This window comes from Tenrec ecaudatus, chromosome 1 (assembly GCF_050624435.1).
Source record: "Tenrec ecaudatus isolate mTenEca1 chromosome 1, mTenEca1.hap1, whole genome shotgun sequence".
NCBI lineage: Eukaryota > Metazoa > Chordata > Mammalia > Afrosoricida > Tenrecidae > Tenrec > Tenrec ecaudatus.
This window is the reverse complement of record NC_134530.1, coordinates 119,106,372-119,128,445: the sequence shown is the minus strand read 5'-3', so window position 1 is coordinate 119,128,445 and position 22,074 is coordinate 119,106,372. Positions and strand designations below refer to the sequence as shown.

At 43.5% G+C, this 22,074-nt stretch overlaps 1 long non-coding RNA gene across 1 annotated transcript; it reads right to left on the bottom strand.

Moving 5' to 3' along the window:
- Positions 1 to 2,210: 2,210 nt before the first annotated feature.
- Positions 2,211 to 20,154, bottom strand: LOC142436793 (uncharacterized). The gene is made up of 3 exons (XR_012782114.1): positions 19,970 to 20,154; positions 4,056 to 4,572; positions 2,211 to 3,627 (listed from the first exon to the last, which is right to left on the bottom strand). It is a non-coding gene; the product is annotated as an uncharacterized LOC142436793 (long non-coding RNA).
- Between the last annotated feature and the right edge of the window lie 1,920 nt (positions 20,155 to 22,074).

Below are 22,074 nucleotides of genomic sequence, written 5' to 3'. Positions count from 1 at the left end.
ACATGGTTGACTGTGCCCATGAACACTGTCTTATTCGCCACCCTCAGACCAGAATTGAGTAGTGCCAAGTTATCAATACTACACATTTTGATCAAAGATTCTATAAAAGAATCCTAAACAAAGTGGGGACATGCAGAACAAAATTTCAAATTCTCCTGGATTCCAGACTTCTTGGAGACACGTAGGATGGATAAAACCCTAAAACAATGGCCCTGAGATATTTTTTAACCTTAAACCAGAAATATCCCCAAAGTTTCCTTAAAACCAAAGTTTCTGAAAAACAAACTCACTGCCATCAAGTCCATTGCGACTCACAGTGACTCTCTGGGGCTGTGGTTTCTGAGGCTGCGACTTTTTACGGGAGTGAAAAGCCTCATCTTTCTCCCATGGAGTGACTGGTGGCTTCACTGCTGACCCTGAGGTTAGCAGTCCAAGGCGTAACCATTACACCACCTGGGCTGCAGTGAGTTCGGTTTAGCTAGTAAAAGTCATCTGACTTGAGTAGCATTTATTTAGAAGGGTAAAGTAAAAAGTATTGGTGTTCCAGTTCACACATGCATGCTTTTGTTCCAAGAAAATGTATTAAAGCACAAGTCTGAAATCACTGGGCAACTGCAGACAAGTTCTCTCAGTAATAGACTTGTCTTAATGTCATTAGGTTGCCTTCAAACAAGCAGACACACTGGCTTCCAAGAGGATCTGCTGGATGACTTATATTCAAGGCAGAGTGGTCAGCTCAGAAGGTGAGGCAATTGTTTGATGGGATTCCCAAGGGAAATCCCCATAGATTTTTCTCAATGGGCACAGAATAATCACGGGGGCTTTGGAAGAAAAATAGAAAAGTGCATTAATAAGAAAATTGTCAGCAAAATTGTGGTAAAGAATTTTTTTCCCGGTTATGCCAATGTACCTGCTCACCTGTGAGGGGAGCAAAGGCTATCCCAAAGAATTTCACCGGGAATCTTTGCCCCTCCGCCCTTCAGCTCTGATCTTTCTCTTCAGACTTCTCGATGTTCCCCAAACTCAAAGAACAGTTCAAAGGAACACGATGTTATCCCTCGAAAATGCCCAAATTGCTCCCTTGAAATGGTGTCAATCAAAGAAGGCGAAATTCTGAGTGGAAAGCTAGAGAGATTCAAACACTGTCTTGAGAAGTGTATAGACTGAGTTGGAGGATATACTGAGAAATTATCACTTCACATTTTGATATTGCTGTTCATACAGGTTTCTATGATTTGGGGAGCAATACTTTACTGTACCTTGTATATGGGATCAAATTGACAAGAACTTTTCCAAGGAATCGTAGAGAGCAATGTATTCCTTTGGTGGGAGGATGAACTCGTAAAGGAGGATGAGAATGGTGGGGCAGCTCAGAGTGTCATCAGTGCTACCGAATGGTTACATATGAACACTGGTGAGTTGATGTATGCTCTTCTGGGACATTCTCAATAACAACAAGAAAAGTCTCATCTTGACATAATCCTCCTTCCCTTATTCTCAAATTCCCCCCACATTGATCTGACTGAGTGCTCTTACTCATGCATTCCCTGTCCCTGGATGCTTCTTGTTCATCCCTCCGACTACTTCTGCACTCCCCTTGCTCCGGTCAATTCCTACGCAACCTTAATGATGCGGCTCAAACTTCGTTTCTTCAAGAAAACCTTCGCATCAATTCCAAATCACAGCGATCCGAGGGGTAGAATTATCCTTTGAGACTTTAAACCTTTACAGGAACAGACAGCCCCATTTTTCTCCTTTGGAGCAACTGGGGGTTTCAAACAGCTGACTTTGTGGTTAACAGCCCAACATGTAGCTCACGATGCCACCAGATCTCTTTTAAGAGACCCTTCGCAGATCATTCATTTTGATCAAATTTTAATATGTACTTTCAAAACATGTTTTCTCTCCTTCATAAAACTTATCATCATGATAACTAAATAATCTCCTGCCTAAACAAAGGAGGGCTCACAGCTTAGGGGACACTGGACTTCAGTTAAGGGTAATGAGAAAAATTGGGAAAACATAATGGTAGCAATTGAACAACATGAACATAAGTCAATGTCACTGAACTGTACATATCATGGATGTTGAAATGGCAAATGTTTTATTGCACATACACTTCCATCAATACAAAATAATAAATCCATAAAGGCAGAACATTGATTAGGCAGGACCAGGGCCTAAAAGAGTGAGACTGTGGGTAGCCAGTGTTTAAACAGTGCAGTTTCTGTTTAGGGTGATGACAATTTTTGGAAATAGATAATGATGGAGGTTACAGAACACTCCGGATATAGTAAATGCCATTGCATGGCACACTCAACATTGGTTGGGGCAGGTGGGACTACAGAGGTTTTAGTTCTGTATTTTAAGTGTGGTGGTAGTTATACAAGTCTAGACAGGGGCTACAGCTCATAAAACTGTGTGGTCTGGAGAAAACATCCATTTTTCTGTATTTAAATCGAATAAGAATGAGTAGACAGAGATCATTAATGATTGTCTAGTTAGTTGACTGAAGTATGTTTCCCATCCTTGCTTCTCTTGCTGCTGTTGTCCCCGTGAGTAACACAGAGCTGTGTCCACTGCAGTAACACTCAACAAGTGTTTGCTGAATGACTAGCTGTTCACCCCAAAGCTAATGGTTAAGGCTCTAGTATGACCCATCCAGCGAATTCAGAACCACCATATAAATGAATGAACCGTTGGACAGTGGTTCCAATGAGAATACGTTCGTGGTCTTTGACGGTGCATGAATAGCACCCTCAGCAAATAGGTTTTGTGCATCCTCTCTGCCCAAGGCCGATGTTAAGACACAAAAGACACCAACCCGGGATACTAGGAACCCAGAGAATACTGCCAAGTTACATCTACGATGTCTTGCTTTGGTGCTTAGTTTGAGCAAAGTTAAACCAACATGTAGTCTTCTAAAATTTCGGACTTTGCCCGTGTCCCTTAAAAGAGCAGGAGAAATGTATAACCTTCAGATATTTCTCCTTTGCATCTGCTTTTAAGCACTAATGGTTGGAGACAAAGAGAAGAATGTTGCTGGCCTTCATGCAGATCTTCTCTAGTGTGCAAAAGGGTTTTGTAAGTCTCAGTCCACTCACCATGTTCATCTTCTACCATAGCAACTTCCATATGACGGAGGAACGTTCGGGACAGAAGGCAGGATCATCCAGGAGTCAGAGTCCATTTTAGTTTCAAACTACACAGAACAGGGATGACTTTAGTGTCTGAGAGTGGAGCCGGCATTGAGTTGCAAGTCCCTCTTCCTGTGTGAGTCCTGCTGCTTACTAGCTTTGTAACATGGTGCCTGTTATTTTTGCTCTTCGTGTTGAGCCTCAGCTTCCTCGTTTGTATGGCAGAGATAGCAGTGGCCTGCCTCCCAGGATACAATGAGACGAAGTACATAAAGCCCATTGCACAAACTCTGCCACACAGAAAGCCCCTTGTAAACTGATCTCATATTAATGTCGAGTCCACTGGACGGAAAATTAGCGAGAGGGTTTTCTTCCCCGGGGTTTGGTTTTGAGCTCAAGCGGCCTTACGCAGTGATGACCTGTAATGACTTCATATCCAGATGCTTCCTTGGAGAGGTTAGCTATATTTTCCCCCTGGGTCCACTTGGTCCTGAAACAGTAGCATTGAAGGTGAGACAGTTTAATGTCGCTGCTTTACCTCCCGATAACAGCGCTGTTGACATGTCAGCCCGCCATGTCAAAATATTATGACAACCATAATAAGGAAAATAAATTTAAAACATTTATTGATTTCAAGTGTTATCATTTGCCTCTAATATCAGTGACATACAATGTCAAATGTGATGTATTTGAAGTATATTTTAAGCAAGATGATTAATGAATTGGATTTAGGAGTTAAGCATTTAGCATATTTTATGATGCAGTTTGATGTGGGAAAAACTCCCCGTAGGGAGAGACATATCAATAGAAGCTCCTGCCCAGGAGGCTTATACACGATCCAGTGACATCCATCAACTCCCCATGTCCACCCAAAAGGGATGAGAGAAGAGAGAAACGCGTGCTGTGGAAATCACTCACCGCGTGCGGGTAGACATCAGGGAAAATCGCGGGGAAATCGGGCTCATTACTTTTCAAATGATCCCAATACGACCATGACGGCCTGTCTTTCACACAAGGGATGTTTTCTTTGGGGCGCAGGAAGAGACCAGGCCGGTGCTCAGCCACTGCCCTCTAGGCTCCACAGGGGGCAACATCTCGTCTTCATGAGCAATAACTTCAACAGGACAAAAGCCATGGTCCCGAAGATGGAGTCCGTGAGAGGGACAAGTGACGGATGAGCTCAGCTGCTCTGTGAAAAGAGGAAGCTTCAAGCACAGCCAGAAGGAACACGGACAAGAGCCCTGGGCCACTGCTGGTGAGCATCCACCGCGGGAAGCCCCGCGGAGCGCCGTGCTCCTCTGACACTCACGTGAGGTCACCGTGGGGCACCCCCACAAGGTGGACATTATTGTTTGTTTGTTCGTTTGTTTTAACAGACGGTGAAAGACCACCAGACATCCTTCTTCCCTGGAGAGCCGCCGCCAGGGAAACCACCCTGGAAAAGGAGAAAGGGGAAGGAGGGCTGATGAGTCCCAGTCGGTCACAATTAGAAATTTCCTGACAGGGCCTGTGCTAAATGAGTTATAGCGGCTATTACCCTAAAAATGTTGAAGCGGCCATTTGCTCAGTCACCTAGCCCGACCTGACACCCAGGCAGAGATCGGCATCAGCAAGGAATTTAGAGCACTGGACTGCCAGTTGAGCATAAATGACCTCAGGGAACAGATGTAAATTGCTTGCGTTTTTTTTAAAGTGTACAACAACACCACCACCAACAAAATGAGTTTATGCAAAGTCAATGCCAAGCGCAGAGCGAGGGGCCTCTAAGTCTTGATCTCCACAGACATGGCGCTTGTTCGAAGCCTGTTTGTTGCCTCTCTCTGGTTGAAGACGCGCAGTATTCACACATAATAACTGTATCTCACTCCATTACAGGCAGTTCAAGGCCGCTCCGCGTAAATGATACGCATGGCTTTGTGTCTCCATCTTTAAAGCCACCAAATACCTCGGTCGCAGACACATGTTAGGTTTAATGCATCTCCTGCCATAAAAGTGTTGCTTGCGACTAATGAGCAAACGAATGTTTGTTTAAAGCTCTTTGTGAAAATCAAACAAGCTTTCAACAGCTATTCATGTATTTATTGTCAGATGTGAACCATCACTTAGCTGCCCTGCTCTGAAGATTACTAGCTCACGCACATCGTTTCGCGGCACTAATTCACTTGCGGTGGGTTGTGTTTCTGTCTTTCTTCATGTTTCTTTCTTTCTTTTCTTTTTTCCAGTTTCCCCCTTTCTGTCAGCACCCTCTCCAGACAACGTGGGGATGAAATGGCCTCACCAGGTGAGCGGACACCACCTGCACCTGTAAGAGCCTAGCGTGATCCTGTCCTCAAAGGGTCCCTGGTTCCCAGACGAGCCAGCCATGTGCAGCCAATACATGCCACACAGCCAACCCAGGTGTCTGTCCCATGCATCCGCCCGCCCGCCGGGACCCTGGGAAGCAAGCAAGCACAAGCCAGGCGCTCGCCCTGCCCCTGCCCCCGCCCCTCCTCGCAAAGTAGCTGTTTTTGTCAGACTCAGCAGCACCTGAAAAGCTCCCACAAGATTTGCCCATTATATTAAATAACAGGTTTTAGAAGCAGGGAACTGTTGTTCTAGTGTGCCTGGGTGTCATTAAGGTTGCACGTCTATGCTTGTTTAATTTTTCTTTTGCCATTAAGCAAGCTAAACGCTCCGAGGTTTTTTTCTGGCTCAGTGGGGCCCACCCAGAATAGAAAAGTGAATAAGAATGCCAGGGGGGTGTACTGGGGTGGGTTTTTTTGTCGTTGCTTTCATTATGAGGGAGGAATTAAAAATCCCTCCTAGTCAGTACTTAAAATATCAAAGTCATTGTTTAATGCCTTTGAGTCACTGTACAACTAATTCAGCTGCGCAGTGTAGCGCCGTTTCACGGTGTGTGAAACACAGATAGTACAGAGAAGTGATTGCAAAGGAGAATACACACCAAATTAGTTTTAAAAATCTGCAACTTCCCGGCGGAGCCTTTCTAACTGAACCACCGTATTGTCTGGCTAAGTCAATGGTCGCCAAAAGGTGACATCATCTTCCACTTGGGGTCCCGAGAGAAGAGGGTGTCCGGACTCTGCTGTATCAGAAGGCGACGGCTGTCCTATGGGGGGTGCGAGTACTGACTGCCTGCCACAAGTGGCCTCTGCCTGCCTGTCACTCACAGAGCCCTTGCAGCATGGACTGGACTGGGCAGTTAGGACGCAGATAAGAGACCACTAAGCCTAAGGAGGGACGTGAGAAGGATTTCGCCAGCAGCTCAGATGGACATGAAATACTGGGACTTGAGATTCAGAAAACCAGCTCGGACGTTACTGATTTCCTGGGCCTAAGATCATGGACAAGTCACTTGGCATTTCTGAACCAACGTCTTCTTCCCTGTGCCCATTGGATCAGTAACAACTATTGGCCAGCACTGGTGTAGGAGGCAGGCACTGTCTAAGTGCTGAGTTTCTGGGGACATGCTAGCAGACAAAATGAAGTCTGTGCCTTCAGCGACGCTCAGTGTCTATTCTAACATGAAAACAGAGTAGTCAATCATAACAACCGCTACATCAGTCATTTCACTAGGAAGGAGAGATGCCCCTGTCCACCCACCACCGTGTCCACTCTCAATCACGCACTCACGCCACCAACAAACGACTTTGAGGACTAGCATGCCAAGGAGCCCTAGCCGTGCAGTGGTTTCCTCCTTGGCTGCCAACAGAAAAGTTGGTGGTTCCAATCCACCCTGTGCCTTCACAAGAGAAATCCCGAACAATCTTGACATATGAGCCTAGATGATTACCCAGAGAGCCCTCTGGGACAAGTCAGCCCTGAGAGCATGTCCCAAAGGATCGATGGGGGTGGAAATCATGACGACATCATGGCCCTAGACTTTGGGGAGACAACAGATGAAAGCATTATGTCTCTGGCATCCAAGGATCCCTTTCGGTGAGAGAAACTGCCAGTCTCACATCCCCTTCAAGTCTGTGCTCAAATCACTTTCTCGACAAGGTGACTTTACCACCTTGTCTAAAATGTTTGCCCCAATCCGTGCCCAACACTCCTTTGGACTACCACTTTCTAATGGATGGTCTCACTATTATACTTTGGGGGGTTTATTATCTAGTTCCACCATCAGATGAGGAATTCCAGATGGAGCTTGCTGATGGATGGATCTCATGCCTCACACCTAGCAGGAATTCATACATCTTTGGTGAAAGAAGAAACAGGAGCCCTGGAGGCAAATGGTTAAATGCTTAGGTAATAGCCGAAAGGCTGGCAGTTCAAACCCACACAGCAGCTCTGTGGAGAAAGGTGTGGTGATCTGGGGCAATAAAGATCAAAGCCAAGAACCCCTATGGGGCAGTTCTACCCGCGGGAATGTGATCACGGGTGGATCTCAAGTCAGGCATTTGGAAGACATGAGTAAATATAACATACCAACTGGAGCTCAATGCAGAGACATAAACTATAGCCTGCGAAAGGAGAGAAGCCGTGTGTTTTTCTAGAAGGAGGTCAGACCTTCATGAGACAAGGGTCATTATTACTGCTGACCATGCTGTCCACCTTCTGAGCTGTGGCCCTGCCTGCCTTTCCTCTTTTCTTTTCAGTAAATTGTGTACTCACATGGAATTGTAAGAATTTATAAAAAGAAGAGGTCTCAGGTAACCTTGGCCTAGTGTCCCCAAGTAGAAACATTTTGAAAAAGATAGGACAAAATTACAACCAGCTTATTGACAGTATATAAACTGTTGATCTTATATTTCCACAGTTTTACTTTCAGTTGGCTGTGTGCACGTGCACACGCATGCTTAAGGCCGTGCAGTTGTATCACACGTGTAGGTTCATGTATCCAACATCACATGCATCCAACACATGACTCCAACATCATCATCAAGATTCCAAACAACCCCATCACTACAAGGATCCCTGGTGCTACCTTTTATAATCATGTTTGCCTCCGTCCCCCAGACCCTGCCCCTAATCTCCCAAACCACTAATCTGCTCTTCAGCTCCATATTCTTGTTCAAATTGCTACACTTTACAGACGGGTCTGGGGGAGCAGAATAATGATAATGGCAGACCGCAGGCATCTGCGTCTTGTCCACATTATTAGGAACCCCCAGGATCACAAAGAGTGAAGCAACCAACTGCCAAAAGCAAGGTTGAAAGTTCAACCTGCGCCCCGCCTCCCCATTCCACCCCAGTAGCGCAGTGGAAGAAAGTCCTAATAAGTTGCTACCAAAAGGTCATGGTAGAAACGTGTAGTTCTACTGTGCAAGCCACCGGCTTGCCAGGAGTCCAAGCCAACTCAAAGTCACTGCTTCGCTGCTTGGCGTGGTTTCTTTCCAAATGCAAAACCACCTCTGGAGCACAATACTTGCAAGTTCACGTTTTACGAATGTCAGAACTGAGACACAAGGCACCAAGCTACCTGCCTACAGAGTACAACTTTCAGAGCCAAGAATCATACCGAGGCCTGTCTGGTTCCAGAACTTGCATTTTTTAACTCCTGCATATCACGTATATGAATAATTGTAACAACTAAGTAATAAATAATGATAAGCATGCTGAGTCTCCACGGATGTGAGAGAATCCATCACTGAAGGAGGATGTCTTTCAGAATCAAAATCCCTTGGGGTTTCCTGAAAAGAAAAATAAGTCCAGGGTAGAACAGTCCCAGTGCAAACAGGTCTAACTTCACGTCCTGCCTTCTCAAAAGGTGTGCTTCCTTCAAGTAGACCCCACCCACACTGAGCCATTGCACAACGGGATAAAGCACCGCCCAGTGGGCCACCGTCCCCAAGATTGACTATGAGCCAAAATGTTTTCATGGGCTACATTTGCCTATATACTTCTAGTGTAGTGAGTTATCCACATATGTATGGTGTCAAGGGTTAAATGCTCGGCTACTGACTACAAGGTTGGCAGTTCAAACTCAGGACAAAGATGAGGCTTTCTGTTCCCGTAAAGCTTGACAGCCTCAGAAAGCCCCCGAAGCAGTTCTATTTTGTCCTAGATGGGCTCCATGAGCCAGAATTGACTCAATAGCAGTAAGTTTAATGTTGAGTTTTAAAATAAATATGGCATTAAGAAAATCTCACATATTTCAGTGTGTCTGTGAGAAAACATAATCAAGAAAGCACATGAGACTTAATTAAAATACTAAAGCCAAAATGCCTTCATGTTAGCTGTTGTTAGGTGCCATGAGTCGGTTCTGATCCATAGCAATCCTATACACAACTGAACAACACGCTGCCCCGACTTGCGCCGTCCTCACAATGCCACTCCAGCTCACGCAGGGCCTTCTTCCGGATCCCTGCCGCTCCACTTTATTAAGCATGATGTCCTTCTCCAAGGACTGGTCTCTCCTTACAATGTGTTCAAAATATGTAAGACAAAATCTCTCCGTCCTTGTCTCTCAGCGGCACTCTGACCATCGTTTTTTTCCAAAGGAGATTGGTTCGTCCTTTCAGCAGTCCACTGTACCTTCAGGATTCTCCAGCACCACCACTGTCAGCCTGCCGTGCCGTGGTGACTTGTGTGCTGCTAGGAGCTGTGTCACTGGTATTTCAAAGGCCAGCAGGGCCCCCCAAAGAGAAGCGATTCCAATGGAGCTTCCCGACTAGGAGGAGACTGCAAAAAGGGAATCAGCTGCCCACTTCCAGAGGAAGTAGCCACTGGAAATCCTATGAATGGCTTCAAAACACTGTCATATTCTGAAAGCCCAAAGAATGGACGATCCCTTCATATTGTCCTAAAATTTCTCAGTTCTAAACTTCTAGATGTATTGAGACTTGGCTCTAAACCCACTGACAAAGTTGAGGAGACAGCGTCCTATAGGAGGATAAGGTCATTGCCCAGGGCAGATCAGCTGCCGCAGAGTAAGGGGATGAGGGGTGAAAGAGCGGTAGTCCAGCAGATGGGGCAACATGGGCCAAAGGTCAGTGGGCAAACAGTAGTCTGAAAGGTGTGGCTCTGCCAATGAAGTCGCCTGGTCCCAAGCAAAGTCTTCAAGTTCGAGTGTCCTCTTCTCTAAGAAATGGATAAAATTACTTAGCATGCACAGATGTGTGTGGACATTGAAGGAGTTAAGGAACCCTTTGGTGAGTTATAAAGCCTTATCAAGATAAAGCATTCTTTAGTTTGAGAGATTGGAGAAAAGGGCACATTTAACATGAGAGAGAAGAGAGGACTGGAAGAAAGGCAGCCTCCCAGGACTTCCTACCCGAGGCTGCACACTGAGCTCAAGTTGGGAAGGGGCTTTCAGAGGAGCTCAGTACTCTGCCTGGATGACTAAATCCTGGAAAATCCCTTCATCCCTTGTTCTAAGCAGTAGGACGTTGACTCCGTGCTATCATCAGATGCCCACGTTACTGCTTTTCTTCTGTTTTCACACCACAAAAATTATAGGCAGTGGACAAAAGATGGGCCATTGTGGTAGTTACATAATCTGTTGTCAATTTAAGAAGATTAAGGGTGAAGGGGTGAAGTTTAGCTTGCCAATCAGGTTGCAGCTTGATGACCTCAATCGGAGGTGCTAAGGAGATTAAGAGGTTGCTGGAGGCTGGACACAGGCTGACTCCCTGGGAGACATCCCAGCTGAGAAGACACATGAAGCTACACTAGAGACTGGGAGCTGAGGGAGCCACATGGATGGAGACCCCTGCCAGCATTGAGATGGATCTACTGCCACTGGATCCACAAGACTTCCACCTACTGGCCTGTGATCGTCCTGCATTCGGCATCACTGCATGTGTTTCATGAGTCTGAAGAGGAATTTATGGTTTGGTATCAGACATATGGGCTACTACCAGACTTACAGACTTGATCTGGACTGAGCTGGGATATTTTCTCAATATTTAGTTGCTCTTGTATATAAAGCTCTTTCTTATACACATATGAGTGTCTCTGGATTTGTTTCTCTAGTCTACCTGGACTAACACAGTCCTTCTCACTCCAAGTAAATCTCCATTCAAATAACACCTTCTTCAGAGGCTTTTGCGTACTTTAAATTGATGATAACATTTAAAATAGCCCTCTCTGCTACAGTCTTCTCATATACTCTTTTTCCTGTCTGCAGGACTTTAATCTCTCCCTGTAGTTGATCTATTGATCATCTTTTCCTTCTCCAAAATGTAAGGTCCTTGGCGGCAGAGACATGTCTGTTTTGTTCACCAATGTATAACTATTGCCTGAGAACTTGTGGCACATGGTAGATTCTCAATAAGAAGTGAACGAACCTTATTCTATTGGCTCTCTCCCATCTTAGCCACCCTGGACTCCTCTGCATAGTCTTCGTCTACATTACGCACTGCTCGGTTGGTCTTCATCACTTGGGTCTTTTCCTTACATGGTTTGGGTGTTGCCAAAGGTAGAACCTGAGAAAAACTTGAGTGCCCGTGGTCTATTGGTAGAACATGGATCACAAAGTCAATGGTATACATTCCCTTGAATGAATAGTCCCTGGGATCTTACAAGCTGGGGAGCAACCACCTAAGGTACAAACATTGGCTTCTCCACATATGGAGAAAAGAAAAGTGAGACGCATATGGGAGCAAATTATCCAGGGGACTAATGAGCCATGCGAACATCAATCTCCACAACTCAGAGAACAGAAGAACTACGTAGTACACGGGCACCACCACCAACTACTCTGAGACGCATTGCATTAGAAGATACTAGACATGCTGTTGTTGGCGTTAGGTGCCATCAAACCAATTCTGACCCACAGCAACCCCATGCACAACAGAATGAAGCACTGCCCTGCCCTGCCCCATCCTCATTGCCCCCAGGCCTGAACCCATTGCTGTAGCCACAGTGCCGATCCAACTCCTTGAGGGCCACTCTCTCTGTCCCTGGCCCTCTACTTTACCAATGACATCCTTCGCCGGCGACTAGTCTCTCCTGGCAACCTCGTCTTCTATCCTTTGAACCTTCATACATTGTCAAGTACTAGGTATAGTGAGAGACAATGCAGAACAAAACTCAAAATCACGGGAGATCTGGCTTAGTGGTCAGGAAGGAACTGGTGAGAACCTGGAGCCTTGGACTCCGAACCACCCTTCAGGCCTGAAGCAGAACCCACTTGTGTTAGAATAAGAAAGGATCTCATATCAAAAGGGAAGAATTTGTCCCAGGACAAAGTTCAGAAGGTTAGGCAAGGATGAGGAAGGGAACCAGGAAACACAGGAGGAGGTGGAATACATGAAGGCCATATTGATAGGATGAGTTGGAACAAACCATGTATGAATTTTTGAATGTCAAACTGATGATCTTCATTGTAAAACTTCACCTAATTTATGGCAGTTAAAAAAGAAGACAACTTGAGGGTTGAAAATTTGTGTGCAAGGGGATACCAGGAAGTCAGAGTGTCCAGAAGAAGGAAGAGCCAGTATAAGGGAGCCTGACTGATATGGAAAGGAGCCCTGGAGGCGTAGGGATTATGCTTTGGGCAGCGATCCAGGTCAGTAGTTCGAAACCACCAGCTGCTCCTCTGAAGAAAGATGGGGTTTTCTCCTCCTGTAAACAGTTACACTCTCAAAACTCACAAGGGCAGTTCTACCCTGCCCTGTGGGTTGGCTGGACTTGGCATCGACCTGAGGGCAGTGAGTTTGGTTTGATTTTGATTTGCTGGTGTGGGCGGCAGGCATTTGCTTCTACCTGAATTTCCAGAGGTATGCAAAACAAACAAACAAACTAAAAACTTCCCCAAACATGGAGGCTGGAATCGTATAATCCCCATTTTTCATGGAGACCTTACCTATACTGTAACCTTACCTGGGCTACCTTCTAGCAGAGTAAACTTAGAAGAGGGCCTTTGAGGCAGAAAGCTGAAGCACGTGTGGCTAGTACGCAGGAGGCATTTCAGTCTCCGTGAAGGTGCTTTTGAACTTGGAGAACTCTCTGAGTAAGCCAAGCTGACGTGACCCCAAGCTCCAGAGGTTGCTGCCAAGTAACATCTCCAATTAAATGCCACTTATTCCCGAGCCTCTTCCTGCAACAATTAAAGCAACGCAGAATCCAGTCGAGGCTCCTGTGCCTGTTATGGATTGAATCGGAGTCCCTGAAAAGATGTGCTGAAACTCTAGCCCCTGGCATCTGTGAACAGGATCTTGTTTGAAAATAGGGCCTTTGAAGAGGTGATACTGAAGTAAGGTGGAGCTTAATCCCTTCGGAGTGGTGCGCCATAAAAGAGCAGACAAGACACACAGAGGCGACAGGGTAGAGAAGCCGCAGGCCTGGGCACCTGCAAGCCGAGGAATGCCCTGGAGCTAGCAGAAGCTAGGAGAGAGACAAACAAAGGCTCCGAAGAAATCCAGTGTTGACACCTTGATCTTGGACTTTCAGCCTCCAGAAGAGTGAACCACCGTTCCCTCCACTTTTGAAAGGCCCCCTCCTTGTGGCACTTTGTCATGGCATCTCTAGGAAGCTAATGTATTCCAGCGACAGGAGCCGGGCCAAGAATGTCTTCTCTAGTCCACTCATTTTTGTCATCCATTCACTTACTCACCAAGCTTGCCTGAAATACCAGCTGTGTGCTTTTCAGCTGGAAAGTTTGAAAGTAAGCAAATAGATTTTAAAAAATTTAATGTAGTCCTTGTTTTGAAAACATGTCACATAAAGTGAAAACCAGATAGGCAAAAATGCAGATCATCTATTTTGAGGGCTAGTGAGAATTAAATTTTCTTGAGTGCCAAACTTAAGGTAGACCTTGTGCTAGGCACTTTGTATACATTGTCATGAAGTTAAAATCCTAAGAAACTCTATAAAGCAAAAGTCATTAAGTGTAAAGCGATCATTTCTTGGCATGTCACTTCTCAGCATATCTAGGTCTTTACTCCTGAAAGCAATGTTTCCATCTCTTGAACGCTTCCCCCAAGAAGGTGGGCTCTCTGATATGTACCACATCAAAACATCGGTGTGGGCATCCTCCAGCGACCCAAATTGTGTTGCGCTTAGAAAGTCTTTGACTTGGGGCAAGACCAGGGCTGTAGGATGGCTAGCAGAAGCGCTTCCAGTCACTCTTTCCTGTGCGCCTGCCCCGCTCCCGTTCACAGCCTTGCAGCCCTCCAAGAAAGAGCAGGTACGCTGCCAAGAGGGAAAAACCTTCCTCCGCACAACTTTCCTGGTCTTTTTCCAGGAACAAATGCAGTTTCCCATTTCTTAAAACATATACATTATAAGCCCCTGTGACGTCTTATAAAGATTACATATATGGAATCCCCAAGCACAGTCACCAAAACCTTGGGAATTCACCTCTCCATTTTTAACTCACGTTTTAGGTCTTCTCAATCTTTCACCCTCTCACTCCATCTAAAACCTGTTGTTCCATGGACGGCAGCAGTCCAATCAAATTCAGGTGTTGTTGAAGATGTCCACTTGAGTTTTGTTAAAAATTCTATATTAACCCTGACCTCAAAGCCATTGTGTACAATCGTACAAAACATGTCCTTATTTCTGAGGCTCTCTAATGAGACTCAGACGAGTGTGTTGATGAGAGGACTTATTTTTTTTCAACAATAGAAAAATATTTAAATAAATCTTGTTTAGAATAAAGCATGCATTCTCACACCAATTTCCACCAATCCAGTAAGCATTTTTACCTCTGTTTGAGATGACAAAGGTGAGACTTAGAGAAAAGAAATCATTTCCCATGAGAGCATACCACCCGTAAAGAGAAGGTCATTCTAACTCTATAGCTTTCCTTGTAGAGAAACAATCGTAGAACAATACAAGGCAATATAAATATGAGTGAGTGACTATCAGATAGGAACATGAAGAGCTGTAAGCATTCGGGGAAGGAAAAGATTGCTTTGGGCTAGAGTTCATTTTAACAACAAGGTTTCATTAATAAGGTGAATCTTTACTCAGCCAGTTGACAAACTGAAGTCCTGACACACTGCTACAAGGCAGAGAGAGCTTACAGACAGCGTGCTGAGTGAAATAAGTACATCGTGAAAGGACAGCTACTGTACGACTTCACATATATTTTTTTAAAAAAGAAAAAAATGAAGCTGATTAGTGGTTACCAGGAGCAGGAAGGAGGGAGCATAGAGGGGGTTAAGTGGAATGAAAAACTATATTGACTAAGGGTGGGGCTTCACAGTCAGTTATTATAATTGCTATCAATAAGTTGTGCATTTATGAAAATTTGTGAATTGGCAGTTGTGTGCCAAATATATTGACTGCAGTAACAAAATGGCTTCTGGAGCTACTTATGTACAACCCAACACCTTATACAATTGGCTCACTGGTATGAAGATTGGGAGTGATGGTTTCATCAGACACCCAGATAATTACCCTATGAATGTGTCCGGTGCTTCAGTCCCACCTTAGTTTGCTACATCGGGCCTGGGGTTGAGCAAGCCGCCATCCGATGCTCAACTAGTTTCTCTTTACTGAAGCAGCAGGGCAAGAGGGTATGTGTGGAGCAGGAGAAGGACAAGAAGTCTGTGGCTCCTTGGGGGCTCCGTGAACAACTGTCTCTTTTGCCATGAGGCCAGAAGAACCAGATGGTGCCTGGCTATTATTCCTGAACATTCTGATTAAAGAGTCTATAGAAGAATTCTGATAAAAGTGAGAAGTAATATATAGAACAGAATTTAAAATCCTCATGGACTCCAGACTTTCTGGAGCCATAGAGGGAGGATAACCCCTGAGATAATCTTTAATTCTTCTTTTTATCATTTTATTGTGAGCTCGTACAATTCTTATCACAATCCATCCATCCATCCATTGAGTCAAGCACATTTGAACATGTGTTGCCATCATCATTCTCCAACATTTTCTTTCTACTTGAACCCTTGGTATCAGCTCCTCATTTTTTCCTCTCCCTCCCCCACCCTCCCTCATGAACCCTTGATAATTTATCTTTTTTTTTTTCATGTCTTACACTGACCGATGTCTCCCTTCACCTACTTTTCTGTTGTCTGTCCCCATGGGAAGGGATTATATGTAGATCATTGTGATCAGTTCCCCTTACCCTCCTGGTATCACTACTCTCATTTTTGGTCCTCAGGGGTTTATTTGTCCTGGATGTCCCTGTGTTTCTAACTCTTATGTACACCTGTGTACATGCTCTGGGCTAGCCGGATCTGTGAGGTAGAATTGGGGTCAGGATAGTTGGCAGGGAGTGTGGGGAGCATTAAAGAACTAGAGAAATGTTTTATCAGTGCTGCACTATGCTCTGACTGGCTTAACATCAAACAATAGTCTAGCTGAACTAGTTTCTTTTTCTTCTGTTTACTTGTTTTTTTAAAAAAAGGTCTATCTTGAGTATTGTGCTATTTTAAGAACTATCTATACGGGATCAAATTGACACCAGCAATTCCTAAAAATTAGATAGCAACCTTGGGAGCAGTCAACTTATGCAAATGAGGGAAGAACACCTCGGAATAGCTGCTCGGAATGCTCACACAACTCAAAGAACATACTCAATTCCTGCAGAGCCCGTTAAATCGGTGTACCTTTTGCTGTGTGTATTCTTGGCAAACCAAAAAATGAATCAAATCTTGGGGGCAAAGTGGATTTTGGTTACTTTTTAAAACATATTTAAGAATCCAAGAAGGAATTCGGGGAGCCGGGGAGAATGATAAGGCTCGAGTCTAGAGCAAGAGAAAAACTGGTAGAAAGGCATGAAAATGGGTAATTTTTATATCTAAGACTTCCCACATGTTATATTTCATAGATCCATGGAATGTGCCATGGGATTATGGGATATGAAAAATGAGCACTTAAAGTGTGATCTAGGGCAAAGGCAAGCAAACAAACAAACAAATAAGCACAAAATCCAGATTTCAGTAATGGTTCTGAACTCCTAGGACCTTGGACACTCTTACTTTTTAAAAGCACATTTCGGAAGACATGCCGCATTCATGCAGCCTGGCAGCAGTGGAACGCTAATAGTACTTACTCTCCTTGACGTTTGGCCTTATCTGCTGTGCTGCTAGAGGGGCGCTGTCAGGCAAAAGAGGCCGGATTGTGTGGGGAACATGAGCACTGAGACATTCTAAACTACCTGGTGATTTTTAGGACACCACCCACAACAGTATTTAGGCTCTTTTCTTTTGCATTATTTGTTTTTCTTTATTATGCCACAGCTGGTTAGTATAGGTATCAAAAGCAACCTACTCTAAATTTAAAAAGAAAAGAAACACTGAAATTGGGCGGAGACGCCAAAGTATCTCTGACACCCATCTCCATTGCAATTGCTCTAAATGTTCTTCCATTTTCAATAATAAAAAAAATTAGATTGGAATATTGCCTTGGGTCTACTAAATCATTAGCAAATTAAGAACCTGTTTTTAATAACATTTAACTTGTAAATAATGCATTAATTGACTAGTTTGAATGTAGCTCGAGCATTCAAATCTCTGCTACTAAATTTGTAATGAAAGAAATGCGCCGTAACAGGAGGCTACATGGTGACTGTAACAGATTAGATATGACAGTTGATATTTGGGAAAATGGGGTTATTATTAGAGGACACCTGCAGCTGTTTTCCAACCCAAACAACAGAAATTAAAGATGCATAAGGGGTGTGTGTGTGTGTGTGTGTGTTTGATACCCTGTTGGTTCATTTCTTTTGTTCTCCTTGAGTCTTGTGTTATTTTTTCCCCATGTTTTTCTCCCAGGTCATTTGTCTAAGTGGGCAACAAGTGGCTGTTTGCTGAATACACTGTATTGGATCTGTAAGTGCTTTATCCTATGATATATCCTGGAGAGGAAGGGAAAGGGGCGTGAATCTTTTTTCCTTAGAGTTAGTAGTTACTAAAAACAAAAAAAAGACAAAACATGAATAATGGCCCAGCATATTTATAATGGCCAAGAATTAGATGTAATTATGTGAGAAGGAACTAGCAGGTACCTCAGGCATACCTGCCTTGCCCCCCAATTATCCAGTAGGTTTTCTATGATGGAAATAGAAAGAATATGATTCCTGCTAGCTACCCATTATTTTTAAATATATAGGGCATGGAAGTTCCTGATGAGTGGAAACTAATTTTTTAATTAAAAACAACAATTCTGAGCAATAATGAATAACTAATAGAGAGCTATGATTTCTATAAGAAGAGTCTGAGTGGTAGGAGCAGATCATTTGTTCAGCTACTAACCTAAAAATTGGAGGTTCTAGTCTACCCATAGGCACCATTAAACAAACACTTGGTGATCTACTTTGGAAAAATCAGCTACTGAAACCCCTATGGAGCTTAGATCTTCTCTGATACAAATAAGTCAGAGTGGATTCAATAGCACTTTTAAAAATAATTGTATTCATTTATTCCTACAAACATGTATAAGTCCCTGTTAGTACCTACATTAAGTCAGACCCTGGGGTACAGAGCTGAATACGGCTCTGGTCCTGTGCCCTCAAGGCTAACAATCCGAGTGAGAGGACAGAGAAAATGGAAGCAAAGGGAGTGACACAATTTTAAGAAGCAAACCTTGGTCCATCCTGTTTAACATGATAGGAAAGGCAGGTCAGAGGAAGACAGAGAAGAAACCACTGAATTTGTCCAAGGTCATCAGTGACTTTGGCAAAAACAGACTGAGTGGAATGTTAGTGACAGAGCACAGATTGTGGTGTGTTACAAAATAGAGGGACAACGTGGAGAAAGTGCTCTTTTCAGAAGTCTGACCATAATAGGTAGGGGGAGCGGGGCGGGGGGCAGACAAAGAGCACGAGAGAAGAGTACGAGGTAAAGGTTTTGCAAAGACCTGAATGAATCAAGTGTGCTGTGTAGTGGTCACGGTTGCTGCACACAGAGAATTTGGGCATATTAGCACCTGTGTGAAACTCAGTTACACCGCTTTTCTTTTGGCTATCAGAAGCTGAAATGCTCTTCCATGTGAAAACTCCTGTGTGATATGTGAGCACTTCTTTATTTTATAAATAATTGTATTAAACCTTGGATGCACACTTAACTCTATTTCATCTTTTCAATTAATTTTCATTATGGTCAATAACTTGCATTTTTATACGCAAGCATTTTCCCAATTTACTACACCTTTCTCTTGGTAAGTTTAATATACATGAAATTCCCACCCTTATGGGTCAGCTTCATATTGGCAATTTCAGAAAGTTTAACTTACTAATAGACAGATGCTAGAGAGATCATAACATTTCAATATAATTTTGAATGAGATATAAAATGGGAGAATAAACAAGAAAGCTGGCACAAAATGTAATGAGGGTTTTCTTGTTCGTTTTTGGGGGGTTGTTGTTGTCGTCGTCGTCGTTTTAATAGTAATCTCTTTTGGTCTGGGTTAAGTGAAAGTTCCCAAGGGAAATAATTTTTGAGCGTGTAGTTTGATAGTCATAATAACACTTGTCGGATTCTCCCTGGCTCAGGGGATCAATTGAGACTTAAGGAGTGGGGTTTTAACCTGCAATCTGTCTAATTTAGTCAAGATAACTTGCCATTTTACACAATTAAGCACCTTACAGGCCTGAGACCAAAAGACCAGAGAAAAACACTCTAGTGGCTGATGGGTAGGAAACTCTTGGTAAATCTCTCATCCTCATTGTATCACAATTTCTGTAACTTTAAGAAGAAGTCATGGATTATCTACTCTTAAAGTTCTGGATTCTAAATCAGAGTTCAGACAATCCTGTGGCAGTCAGCAAAAGAAAATAAATTTTCCAAACTGCCTGCTCTAAAAATAAGCCCAGGGTAATCTCAGGGGACCGCTACCCAGTCCTCTTCATGGACACTGAATTCACTGTGGTGGGAGCCGGAGATGAACTGGGGGAAAAATCCTTCAAGAAAGAAAAATACCCTAATGAGGGCACCCGTGGTGAGTTGATGGGAACTGAGCTTCCATGGGGAAGGCATTACCTGAATGTTTTCTCCAGAGCAGGGTCATTGGACAAGTCTATGAGGAGAAATTCCCACGGTGCTGCCCATTTTGGGCTCTGGCGAAGTTCTTGGAATGTCCTTTGTCAGCTGTCAGAATAGCAGGTTCACAAGCAAAGAAGAAAGGTCTCACTAAAATGAAAGTAAAGGAGCAGCACCAGCTCTTGGTTCTCTGTGTTGACAGGGCAAATATGGAAACATTTAGACCAACATACCAAACATCTATGTCAGCTGTGATACTTTCATTGCTGGTCTCAAGTTTCTTGTCTCATTGAGGACATTCCCAGTCAATTACTCAAGCCAGCTCCCCGATCTGTTCAGGGCACCATACTCAGTCTGAGAAATCTCACGGACTAGGGTTTGGAGAAATACCCCCAGTCTTTCTCAAACTATACATTTCCTCTTGCTAGCCATGGACTAGAGATGGAACACTCCCATATCTGGATTTTTATTTTACTGAGTTGCCAGCTGAACTCTTTCCCCCATTATATTATATTTTTGTTTTTATAAAACAGGTCTTGAGTATATGAAACTAAAAAGGTCCCCAAGGACAGGTCTGTGAAGGGGCTCTTTCTCTGAGTATATAAGATACATTTTGTGAAACTTGGCATGGCTGCTTTTAATATAATACCTATAATGTATGTGATGAAATACATAACCTGCGTCCCTGAGGGCAAGATATTTTCTAAATTCTAAATCAAAATAATTTAATCCACAGGGCCAGACATAAAATTACACCCAGAAATTCATACTAAGTGTCAAATCACCCTGAGCTTACTCCAGGGGGCTAAATGTCAACTGTGTTTGGGGAAGAAGTAATTTGTGCTATTGTGTTGTTTGAAGATGATTTCTCCTGCCACACATGGAAAAGTTTGTGATTGATGAAATTATATTATTATTCCAAATTATATTATTATTATATCATGCTATTACGACATTTTTGTTCCAAATTACTTGTTCTCTTTCCCCACCCCATTGGCATGAAGCTTAGTTTGGACTTGCTTTGGACAATGAGCAAAAGTGACAGTTTCACTTTCATGCAGAAGCCCTGAGAGCATTACAAAGTTTCAACATTGTGTGTGCTTCTCCATTCCACAAAGAAGGGAATTCGACAAAGAAATTCCAGGTAAATATTTGCAATCTAGAAGTTGCGGCATATGATCAAGTGGTCCACCACTCACCTCCCAGTTTGTTGGTCTCTGGTGGCTTGAGTAGCTGTGGTGCTAGAAATTCAGCCACCAGTAGTTTAAATGCCAGCGTGGTGGAGAGGATTCCGAGGAGATTCCAGACTGAGAGCAGACTGAGACGCAGGAAGGAATGAGGCGCTGAAAGTCTTATGAATAGCAGCAGCATCTTGTCAGACAGAGTATTGGCACATGAACCCCTCAGGTTGGAAGGTGCACAAAATACAACGGGGGAAGAGCAGCCTCAGTAGAAACATGAACTTTAATGGCACAGATAAAGTAGCATTTGGGAGACCTTCATTTGCTGATAGAGCAAATCTCAAAATGAGAAGAAACAACTGCAAACATCCATCATAATCAGAACATGTGATGCACAAAGTGTGAAACTACTAAAATTGGAAGTCATCTAAGATGAAATGGAACACAAAATGATCAATATTGTAAAAAAAGAAAAGAGGAGAAAAAAAAGAAAATGATTAGGGCAAAGAATGTACAGATGTGCTTTATACAATTGATGTATGTATACATATGGACTGTGATAAGAGTTGTATGACCCCCTAATAAATTGTTTTAAAAAAATAGATGGTAGAAAAACAAAACAAAAAAATTAAAATAAAATTAATGATCAATATGTGAAATGGACTGACATGGACTGTAATTGGCCATTTTGAATGAGACGATCAGATGGTTCAAGATGCCACGAATGACAAGTTCAAGAGGAATGGCATCACACTCATCACCAAAAAGAACATGTCAAGGTCTGTCTTCAAGTATAATGATCTCTGTGTAGGACAATAACTAAGCCTGCCAAAGGAAGCCCGGCGAATACAACTATTTTTCAAATTTATGCACCTACCACTAAAGCTAGTGATGAATAAATTGAAGATTTCTACCAACTTCTTA